Source organism: Mandrillus leucophaeus, unplaced genomic scaffold, assembly GCF_000951045.1.
Source record: "Mandrillus leucophaeus isolate KB7577 unplaced genomic scaffold, Mleu.le_1.0 Scaffold74, whole genome shotgun sequence".
Taxonomy (NCBI): Eukaryota; Metazoa; Chordata; class Mammalia; order Primates; family Cercopithecidae; genus Mandrillus; species Mandrillus leucophaeus.
This window is the reverse complement of record NW_012108030.1, coordinates 916,739-928,508: the sequence shown is the minus strand read 5'-3', so window position 1 is coordinate 928,508 and position 11,770 is coordinate 916,739. Positions and strand designations below refer to the sequence as shown.

The following is an 11,770-nucleotide window of genomic DNA, read 5'->3' as shown; positions in this document are numbered from 1 at the left end:
TCTTTCTTTCTTTCTTTCTTTCTTTCTTTCTTTCTTTCTTTCTTTTTCTTTTCTTTCCTTCTTTCCTTCCTTTCTTTCTTTCTTTTTTTCTTTCTTTCCTTCTTTCTTTTTCTTTTTTTTTTTTGTGATGGAATATTGCTCTGTCATCCAGGCTGGAGTGCAGTGGCATGATCTCTCACTGCAACCTCTGCCTCCTGGGTTCAAGCGATTCTCCTGCCTCAGTGTCCCAAGTAGCTGGGACTACAGGTGTGCACCACCCCACACCCGGCTAATTTTTGTATATTTAGTAGAAGTGGGGTTTTGCCATGTTGGCCAGGCTGGTCTTGAACTGCCGACCTCAGGTGATCCACCTGCCGCAGCCTCCCAAAGTGCCGGGATTATAGACCTGAGCCACCGTGCGCGGCCAAGATTGCATCTTATGACACATCCTCATAATTGCTAACATGCGAGCCCCTACCAGGGAGATTAAATGGCTAAGGAAATAGGGTCCTTGACCTCCAAGAGGAGAATATGGGGCCAAAGATGTACAGAGAAAACATGTATTCAAACAAAAATGTTCATAGAGACACTCCTCACTATAGCCAAAAGGTAGAAACAACGCAGATGTCCATCAACAGATTAATGGATAAACAAAATGTGGTTTATCCATCCAATGGAATATTATTCAGCCATAAGAAAGAATGAAGCACTGATATACGCTACAATGTGGATGAACCTTGAAAACATGACGCTAAACAAAAGAGGGCTGGATGTGGTGGCTCACGCCTGTCATCCCAGAGCTTTGGGAAGCTGAGGTAGGAGGATTGCTTGAGCTCAGGAGTTCATGATCAGCCTGAGTCACATAGCAAGATCCTCATCTCTACAAAACAAAAAAATTAAATCAAATTAAATTAGCTGGATGTGGTGGCACACACCTGTAGTCCTAGCTACTCAGGAGGGTGAGATGGGAGGCTCATTTGAGCCCAGGAATTCAAGGTTAACAGTGTGCTATGATTGAGCCACTGCACTCCAGCCTGGGCAACAAAGCGAGACCCTGTCTCTAAAATGAAAGAAAAAAGAAAGGAAGGAAAGAAGGAAGAAAGGAAAGAAAGAAGGAAGGAAGGAGAGAAGGAAGGAAGACAACACCAGTCACATATTGTATGATTCCACTTGCATGAAATATCCAGAGTAGCCAAACTCACAGAGACCGAATGTGGATTAGTGATTGCCAGGGACTAGGGAAAGTAGGAGGTGGGGAATTATTGCTTAATGCTTATGCAGTTTTTGTTTGGTGTGATAAAAAAGTTCTGGAACTAGATAATGGTTATGGTTGCAACACACTGTAAATGTACTTAATGCCATTGAATTGTACATTTAAATGATTAACTTTTTTGTTGTTGTTTGAGATGTGGTCTCGTTCTGTCACCCAGGCTGGAGTGCAGTGGTGCAATCTTGGCTGACTGCAACCTCCACGTCCCATGTTTAAGTGATTCTCCTGCCTCAGGCTCCTGAGTAGCTGGAATTACAGGCACTTGCCACCATGCCTGGTTAATTTTTATATTTTTGTAGAGATGGGTTTTCACCATGTTGGTCAGCCTAGTCTCAAACTCCTTGACCTCAGGTGATCTGCCCACCTTGGCCTGCCAAAGTGCTGAGATTATAGGCGTGAGCCACTGTGCCCAGCCTAAAATGGTTAACTTTTTGTTATGTGTATTTTACCATCAATTTAATAAAGAAAAAATAACAATGTATGATATCAGAAAATCAGTGGGTGACACCTACAGTGACCTAGTGTCACGCAAATGTGGACTAAGACTTTCTCTCACCCATGACTCTGCATAAGAACTATAAGATATGCAACTTCTTGGCCGGGCCCAGTGGCTCATGCCTGTAATCTCAGTACTTTGGGAGGCTAAGGTGGGCGGATCACGAGGTCAGCAGTTCGAGACCAGCCTGGCCAACATGGTGAAGCCCCGTCTCTACTAAAAATACAAAAATTAGCCAGGCATGGCGGCGGGCGCTTGTAGTCCCAGTTACTCCGGAGGCTGAGGCAGGAGAATCACTTGAACCTGGGAGGTGGAGATTGCAGTGAGCAGAGATTGCGCCATTGCACTCTAGCCTGGGTGACACAGCGAGACTCCGTTTCAAAAAAAAAAAGATATGCAATTTCTCCACTCCAAATTCTGCTCCCTCTCTCTCTTTAAGGTCATGAAATCTCCCTTTCCTCTCTCATCGTGGGAGGCAAGGCATAGTATTTGGTTAGTTTTCCAAGATAGGCCAAATGGATCCGTGAATGATAATAAACGATGGATAATCAAGTATTATATCCAATGGATTCTGTGCTACAAGAAGTCAGAACAACAGACTCCGTTTCCACTCTTGTCTCTGCGGTTACCTTGGCCAGATGGATGGGAGGTGCTTCTCCGCCCATTGGATGGGCTCAGCACTCTTGGGGATGCAGAAGACCGTGATAGAAATAATAGTCCAAATATGTATTGGGTATGACATTTCATTAGATCAGGTATGCAAAGTGCATGTCAGGTTCTTGCCAAGAGCTGGTCTTCTCTTTTTTTTTTTTTTTTTTTGAGATGGAATCTCTCTCTATCACCCAGGCTGGAGTGCAGTGGCATGATCTCAACTCACTGCAACCTCCGCCTCCCAGGTTCAAGCGATTCTCCTGTCTCAGTCTCCTGAGTAGCTGGGATTACAGGTGCACGCCACCATGCCTGGCTAATTTTTTAAAAATTGTATTTTAGTAGACATGTCGTTTCATCATGCTGCCCAGGCTGGTCTCAAACTCCAGAGCTCAGGCAATCCACCGGCCTCAGCCTCCCAAAGTGCTAGGATTACAGGTGTGAGCCACTGTGCCCGGCCTGATCTTCTCTTCTAATGCTTGCAGGAGGCTTCCTCCAAAGTGTTACTATAAGGGTCACTTTCTTTATGGTACCCATTTTTCAGATGAGGAAAGTGAGACTTAGAGCATTTCAGTTAATTCCTTAAAGTCAACCAAAAACCCAGGCTGTCAAATTTCAGCAAAAGTCTCTTTCTGCCTCTGCCTTGCCATGCTACCGGCACAGAAGAGCTGTCTAATACACTAGTCACTCACCACATGTGGTTTTTAAGCACGTGAAATGTGGTTAGTCCAATTGGAGATGGGCTGCAGGAATAAAATACCCATCAGATTTCAAAGACTTAGTATGAAAAAAATATTGTGACCATCTCATTAATAGTTTTTATATTGACTACATGTTAAAATGATAATAATTTGGCTATGTAAGTTTACCTCAGATATTTTATTAAAATTAAGGTCACTTGTTTCTCTCCATCTTTTTAAACTGCCTACTTGACACTTTGAAATTACGTATTTGGCTCACATTTCTAATGAACTTTGATACTCTATAATCTCAGAAATAACTCAGACATGTCTCCCTCCCCTACCACCCATCTAACCACCAAAATACCCTGAGGACTGTTTGTCTTCAAGAATCTCTAAGGCAACCAGTTCAGAAGATTGTTGCAATGAATGAGGAAGATTCTGCAATAATGAGCCGGAACATACCAGAGAGGAAAACCTGTGCAATTTTGTCCAATTATGGTTCAAGGGAGAAATCCTGTGATTTGCAATGAACACAGACCATGGTGGCCGCCGTCGAAGCACTTTATACTTGGCAATCATTGTACCACATCCTCAACTTTCTTGCCTCTGATCTCAATAAGCACAGCATTGATTACACATCATCATCACTGTGTGACAGAAGAGGAAACTAGGAGCTTGGTGAGAAATGACCAGCCAATGTCTGCAAATTCATGAGAGGGCAGGGCTGTATTCTGCCGCTGGGTCCCACGCACCACGCAGAACCAGTGTCTTCATGTGGAGACTCATCACTGATCTGAAAGGTGACTGCTTCTGTATCGCACTCATTTCCCCACGGCCCATCATAATCATTAGGGCTCTTTTGCTTTCTCCTGAAAGCTTCAAACCAAACATCCTTTCCCACCCCGACTCATGCCCTCAAGCTGATGCTCTTGCCTCTTCCTCCACCAGATTCTCCTCCTGCCGGCTCCTGCATCACTGTTCTCTGCCTTCACCTCAGTGACCAGAAAACAACTGTTCCCATCCAAGAACTACCCTCTACTGGTCTCGCAAAACTCATTCCCCCGTTTACTCAAGAACTTCCCTCCTTCACTTATCCCCTCTCTCCCCTGCAACATCATACTGTCTCTATATTCCATTATTCCCATCAGGACCCTGGTAAAGTCTAAAGCCTATTTGTTTATTTATTTATTTGAGATGGAGTCTCACTCTGTCACCGAGACTGGAGTGCAGTGGGGCAATCTGAGCTCACTGCAACCTCCGGCTCCCATATTCAAGCAATTCTCCTGCCTCAGCCTCCCAAGTAGCTTGAATTACAGATGGCCACCACCACACTGTGCTAATTTTTGTATTTTTAATAGAGGTAAGGTTTCAACATGTTGGCCAGGCTGGTCTTGAACTCCTGACCTCAAGTTGTCCACCTGTCTTGGCCTCCCAAAGTGCTGGGATTACAGGCATGAGTCACCGTGACCGGCCTGTCTAGAACCTCTTTAAAAAAATTATTCTTCAGCTCCACATCCTTCTTCAAGCAAAGAGTCTATTGTGTTCACCAGTGTATTAAGTGTGTCTATGCCAAGCAACCCAGTCCCCCAGAATTTGTTTCTTACCCGGACTGTCCACCAGCTGTGGTTTTGCTCTGGGTAGTTCTAGGTCTGGGTCTTCTGGGGAGAGTGACTCAGGCTCTAATGATCTCAGCAAAACATACCCCAAGGAACAGGAGGAGGAGGGGTAAAGGAACTGAAATCAGCTGGGTAAGAGGAAATAGGAAATCAGAACTTCTGATGACCCCAAGAATACATCAATATACTGTCTGCTTTAATGGCATTAGGACAGTGGGCTGGGTCTGTTTAGAAACTCATGTACCTGACTGTATTTCTCAAACTCAGTCCCTGTGGGATGCAGAGGTTCAATGCTCTCAACATCAAGGGCCAAGAAATCCAAGTGTCCAGGCCCCTGCTCCCTCCAAGGGTCAAGGTAAAGAAAGGAGCAAGTACTGTGGTGAGAGGAATCAGAGGGAAGCAATGAAAGGCAGAGAAGGAGTCGTGAGAGATGGAGACCGGAAACACAGACAGAGGTAAGGGAGGCAGGGAAGTTGAGACAGTTGGCAGGACAGCGCGTCCACACCCATGCACACCATCAAGATTAACCCCATAATCCTCTGATCTTGTGGAAGCTCATTTGTAGTCTTCTGTTGCAAAGAAATAACTGTTTTTCTGAAATATTAAGCATCATTCCAAGGGTATCAGAGTGATATGGAGAAATACGGTAAGGCAGTTACAGAACCAGAGATAACGACACTGATTCTAAAAGCATTATTACCAAGACCTTGTTTCATTAAGGCTGTTTTGTTTTGTTTTTTTCTTTTAGAGATGGTATCCTGCTATGTTGCCAAGGCATGTTTCAGACGCCTGGGTTTAGTGATCCTCCTGCCTCAGCCTCCCCAAATGCTGGGATTACAGGCTTGAGCCAGGCTGTTTTTAATACTAAGAAATTTACAATTTACAATTACACCTCACAATGGCTTAAACTGGGGGTGTCCAATCTTTTGCATTCCCTGACCCACACTGTCTGCCATCACTCCCAGATGGGACTATCTAGTTGCAGGAAAACAAGCTCAGGGCTCCCAGGGATTCTACACCATTGTGAGTTGTGTAATTATTCGTTGAATATTACAATGTAATAATAATAATAGAAATAAAGTCTACAATAAATGCAGTGTGCTTTAATCATCCTGAAACCATCCACCCCACCACCCCCCAGTCTGTGGAAAAATTGTTATGAGACTGGCCCCTGGTGCCTAAAAGGTTGGGGACTGCTGCACTCCAGCATCCCACACGAGGAGAATGGGGATAAGATGGAGAATCACTGAAGATCTTTAATCAGAAGGGTGATATGTTCATTTGTACCCTATAAACATTTGTGTTTGTATTTTATAAACATTTTCTTGGGATCATAACAACAGATGCGTTTTAGAAGGTTCCCAAGGTATGAAGGGTAACACATGAAGATGTATCTAGGAGTCACATGGAAGCCAGCATTTTGTAAGGGGATTAAAATAAAGGGAATGGCAGAGGACATCTTTATGCACGGAGGAGAAGGGCCCAGATATCAAGAGAAAACAAGAGACAAGGAACTCCACCGAGAGTAATTGCCAGAAACATTTGTAGGTCTTTTGAAGTCTGACTGTTCTTCCTAAAACGGGGCTTCTGGGATACCCCTGCCTGTTTCCCATGAGCCCTCTTTTCTAAAACACAAGTAGATTTTTTTCCTTGCTACAGAATGGCCCATGATTAGCACACCAGGTTGGGCAAAAACAGAACCAAGTATATGTTCAAAGGTGATTATGGTGAAGAAAAAAAGGAAAGTCAAAATGGACTTTCACTTCTGTGTTTGCGTAAGGCTAAAAGGGAAGAGGCCTTAGGGTTGACCGGATGGGGATATTGCTGTCTGTGCTGCAAAAATCCCTGACCCTTCTGGTAACTGAAACATCGGAAATGGCCTCGACGAGCAGTACAACCTCCCCGTAAAGCACTGGACTGAGGTGGTGAAGCTAGATTGCCTGGACTAGAATCCCAGGAACACTGTTCACTAGCTCCAGACAAGCCAGCCAATCCGCGGTCTGAAACATTTCCCCCAACTTTTTTTTTTTTTTTTTGAGACAGAGTCTCACTGTATCGCCCAGGCTGGAGTACAGTGGTGTGATCTTGGCTCACTGCAGCTTTGCCTCTTAGGTTCAAGTGATTTCCCTGCCTCAGCCTCTCCAGTAGCTGGGATTACAGGTGCCTGCTGCCACTCCTGGCTAATTTTTGTAATTTTTAAGTAGAGATGCGGTTTTGCCATGTTGACCAGGCTAGTCCTGAACTCCTGACCTCAAACAATCGATCGCCTTGGCCTCCCAAAGTGCTGGGATTACAGGAGGAAACCACTGCAATGGGCCACAAACATTTCCTATAAAGGGCCGGAGAGTCAATATATTTCGTTTGGCAGGCCATGGGGTCTCCATCACAACTCCTTGGCTCTGCTGTTGTAGCCTGAAAACAGCCACAAGCAAAGTTGTAAACGATGAGCATGACTATGTGTCAATAAAACTTTATTTAAAACACTACAATTGATTTCATATAAGTTTTACATGGCACAAAATACCCTTCATTTGATTTTCTTTAGCTGGTAAGAAACATTAAAGCCATTCTTGGCTCTCAGGCCATAAAAAAACAAGTGGTGGACTAGATTTGACCCCTAATTTAACTGCACTGAGTCCCAGTCACTTCACCTGTGAATTGAGAGCAATGATACTTACAGAGGTGTTTTCTGGAGCAGAACAAATAAGATCAGTGATACAAAGCACTTGGCATGAATTCCAGTGCAATACATATTATTGATATCTTAGTAATTCCATAAACCTCTCTTTCTGCTGTTTCACATTCTCTGTGGTGAACCCGTCCATGCTTAAAACTTGAACCACACCTCAGCTAACATTCACCAGATCCCTGTCTCTAGCTCAGACCTACCCTTGATGTCCAGACACATCATTTTGTGTTCCTGTTTCCTTTCAAACTCATCTCCAGCCTTTGTTCTCCTCACCTTCTCCCACAACTCCAAGGACTAAATTGTGTCACACTCCCCTTCAAATTCTTAGGTTGAAGCCCTAACCCCATGATATGGTTTGGTTGTGTCCCCACCCAGATCTCATCTTGAATTGTAGCTCCCGTAATTCCCACGTGATGTGGGAGGAACTAGGTGGGAGATAATTGTTTCCTGGAGGCAGTTTTCCCCCATAATGTTCTCATGGTAGTGAATATGGCTCACGAGATCTGACGATTTTATAAGGGGTTTCTCCTTTCACTCGGCTCTCATTCTCTTTTGCCTGCTGCCATGTAAGACATCCCTTTGTTCTTCCTTTGCCTTCCGCCATGATTGTGAGGCCTCCCCAGCCATGTGGAACGGTGAGTCCATTAAACCTCTTCCCTTTATAAATTACCCAGTTTCAGGTATGCCATTATTAGCAGCATGAGAACTGACTAATACACCCCAGCACATCAGAATGTGACTGTATTTGGGGATACAACCTTTAAAAAGGTAGTTAACTGAAACTGAGGTCATTAGGGTGTGCCCCAACTCAATATGACTGATATCCTTATGAAAAGAGGAGAACCAGACACAGACAGGCACAGAGGGAAAACTAGGTGAAAACATGAGGAGGAGGCGGTATCTACAAGCCAAGGAGAGAGGACTCAGGAGGAATCAACCCTGCTGACACCTTGATCTTATACTTCCAGCTGATAAAACTGTGAGAAAATATATTTCTATTGTTGTAGCCACCCAGTCAATGGTATTTTGTTATGGCAGCTCTAGCAAACTAAACACTCTGCTTCTTTTCATTGATTCTCATCTCAATGACAGCCCCCAAATCCACACAGTTACCTTGGTGCAACGGTTCTGAAGAAAATGGCCACAATATTCTTGGACACTCCCTCCACTGAGAGGAAGGCAGGCATATTCTATCCCCTCTGCCCTGGAACCTGGGTAGGGTTGGGACTACTTTGACCGAAGAATATGGTAGAAATGACTCCACATAGCTTTCAAGGCTAGGTCAAGAACGGCTAGGAAGCATCTTCCAGTTCTCCTAGGACACGTGTTCTGGGGAAGGCAGCCATTGTGCAGGGACTCTGATTCCCCTGAGACCACCATGCTGGAGAGGCTGCCCGTAGACACTTGGGGCAATCCCAGCCTCGTTCAGCATTTGAGTCATCCCAACTCAGGCGTCTGACATGTGAATGAAGGAGCTCCAGATGACTTCAGTACCCAGTCCTCTGGTCACCCCCAAACCTTTGAGTTTTGGGTGGCAGAGACAAGCATCTCCTCTGTGCCTTATCCTAATTCCCAACCCACATAATCCATGAACATAATGAAATGGTTGTTTTACATGCTATGATTTGGGTGGTTATACAGCAATCATGAATTATGAATGTGGGCTTCATAAAGACCCTTCATGCTTCCTCATTCTCCAGAGCTATCTGGTCTCCAAGCACAGTCTACCAGGCCTGGAAATCGCTCCCTAAACCACCCCTCCTCTCTAGCACACTACTCCAGCACAGGCAACTATTCGACAAGTTCACCTTGATCTCTGGCAACTTCTTACCCTTTAAGATCTCTGCCTCCAACTGGGAACATTCTCAGAGCCATCCCTTTGCAGGAGGACTCTAGAACAATGTTTTTTGGAAGCATACATCTGACTAGTCACTCTCCTCTTTTCATAAGCTTTTCGTGTTCTTAAAGAGAAATGCCAAGTTCTTTTTGTAGCATTCAAGACCATCCAAGAAATTGCCTCTGCCACCCTCTATAAACTTAATGCTCATTGCTGTCTCTCTCATCATCTATGCTCCAGTAACCAAAAGTAACCTGCTTTTTTGTGACCCCTTTCCTGGGTGTTTTTACTCCCCTCTGACTAGAAAGCATTATTTTTTCTCCTTTATCTGAGTCTTTAACACTCAGCCTAGATGTTCCCTCCTCCGGATATTGACTCTAGATCCGTGAATCTGAGTTAGTTGTTCCTTTTTAGGGGATCCCACAAGGAGCCAGGCATCTGCCTATCACTACATACCCCCACCCTATTGTAACTAGGCACTGCATTCTCACCCCTCTATTCAGGTGGTCCGCAGAGCCCATGCCTGATTGATCTCTATGTCTCCAGCAGCCAGCAAGGAAGCACCTCTTTAGAGACCTGCACCTATACAATACCTACCACCTCCTATTTCTTGATATGTGAACTCCATTGAGAGCAAATGAGTAACTGTAGGTAATGTGCCTTCTTCTTTTCCTTTTTTTGGATGGAGTCTCGCTCTGTCGCCCAGGCTGGATTTCAGTGGCGCAATCTCAGCTCACTGTAACCTCTGCCTCCCGGGTTCAAGTGATTCTGCCGCCTCAGCCTCCCAAGTAGTTGGGAATACAGGTGCCTACCACCATGCCCAGCTAACTTTTTTTTTGTATTTTTAGTAGAGGTGGGGTTTCACCATGTTGGCCAGGATGGTTTTGAACTCCTCACCTCAAGTGATCCACCCACCTCGGCCTCCCAAAGTGCTAGGATTACAGGTGACAGCCACAGCGCCCGGCCAGTAATGTGCCTTCTTTAGTTCTGTGAGCCATTCTAACAAATTATCAAAACAGAGGAAGGGGTTATAAACATCCCCCCACCCCCGATTTACAGCCAGTCAGTCAGAAGTACAGGTGACCACCTGGGACTTGAATTGGTGTCTGAAGTGAGGACAGTCTTGGGAGAGTAAACCCTTTAACTTGTGGGATCTGACACTAACTCCAGGTGGACAGCGTCAGAGCTGAATTGAATTGTGAGATACCCAGTGATGTCCCCAGAGAATTGGAGAATTGCTTGATATGGAACAGACACACACATTTGATGCCAGAAGGACTGCATAAGTCGAGAATTGAGTTTGACTTAACTATCATATTTGGGCTTTAATACATGGCTGAAACTCTTCTCACTTCAGTAATTGTTTCTTTCATTTTCGTGAAACTGAAGAAGGAAGGGCTGGACATTCAGGTTCCTTGACCTTTGACATTTGGAAGCATTAACTCCAGTCTCTCACAGAAAGCTAGAGATGAAGGAACATTCAGACACATAGGTTTCCAAGAAGAGTCCACTGACAACATACCCAAAGTGTCTTCTGAAAATTATAAGATATCCTGAGTTTCTGTTAGGAGATTGGTTCCAGCTCCGTTGTCCCTCCCCCGTCATTCAGTAGTCTCTGTAAAAGCCCTTAGAGCTTGTGTTACTCCACAGGAAGCCAAGAAACACACAGGAAGAGGAGCTTAGCTGCTGGTAAGTTGGGGACTGACAATTTAAAATTTATCGTTGGAACTCCTGCTCTCTGACAAACACCTCCTAAATTCTAGAGCAGTGCTGTTAATGGAGTATCCACTTGCCACAGGCAACTTTTGAGTGCTTATGTTTCTATCTTGATCTGAAATGTGCTTAGGTGTGAAATATACTTAGTGTAGTTTAATCACTAGTATGATCAAAATAATACAACTTGTCTCATTAATAACTTTAATTTTGGTTACATGTTCCAATGATTTTTTTTTATTTGTGGGGTTAAATGAAACATATTATTATAATTAATTTCCCCCAGTGATTTTATTTTTTTAATATGGCTACTAGAAAGTTGTAAGTCACGTGTGTGGCTAGCATTTAGGGCTTGCATTACCCCGTCTCTACTAAAAATACAGAAAACAACAACAACAACAAAATAGCCGGGCGTAGTGGTGGGAGCCTGTAATCCCAGCTACTCAGGAGGCTGAGGCAGGAGAATCACTTGAATCCAGGAGGCGGAGGTTGCAGTGAGCCAAGATTGCGCCATTGCACTTCAGCCTGGGCGAGAAGAGTGAAACTCTACCTCAAAGATAAATAAATAAACATGTGAAGGAGCTAGGTGTGAGAAGCTTAAGAGGAAGAGCACGGTAGGCAGAAGGAACAGAGAAGGCACAAGCCCTGAGATGACAATGAGTCGCATGTTCAAGGAATCAGAGCCTGCTGTGGGTGGAGCACAGTGTGCCCCAGGAGAGTGCAGAGATGAGATCTGAGGGATGCACAGGGCAGGTCCAGGGGTGCTTGAGGGAACTTAAGATAAGGATAAGTTAGAAGTTTGGAAGCCATTGGAAGGTGTTGAAAATAACATCACAGGC

General features: G+C 44.6%; 2 protein-coding genes across 6 annotated transcripts in view; one reads left to right on the top strand and one right to left on the bottom strand.

Moving 5' to 3' along the window:
- FPR1 (formyl peptide receptor 1) overlaps positions 1-11,770 on the bottom strand; it is a 57,594-nt gene that overhangs the window by 1,555 nt on the left and 44,269 nt on the right. Inside the window, exons 1-2 of one of the 4 annotated variants that reach the window (XM_011965879.1) lie at positions 4,681-4,763; positions 3,086-3,136 (exon numbers count right to left, since the gene is read on the bottom strand). The exons of 1 other annotated variant lie outside the window; for it this stretch is intronic. The gene's annotated coding sequence lies outside the window, so the exon portion shown is untranslated. Of the gene's footprint in view, positions 1-3,085; positions 3,137-3,538; positions 3,692-4,680; positions 4,771-11,770 lie in introns of those variants that run through there. 2 more of the 4 variants (XM_011965878.1, XM_011965881.1) reach the window with 2 other exon arrangements.
- FPR2 (formyl peptide receptor 2) overlaps positions 10,665-11,770 on the top strand; it is a 10,696-nt gene continuing 9,590 nt past the window's right edge. The window contains exon 1 of one of the 2 annotated variants that reach the window (XM_011965882.1): positions 10,665-10,907. The gene's annotated coding sequence lies outside the window, so the exon portion shown is untranslated. The remainder of the gene's footprint in view (positions 10,908-11,770) is intronic. The other variant, XM_011965883.1, reaches the window with a different exon arrangement.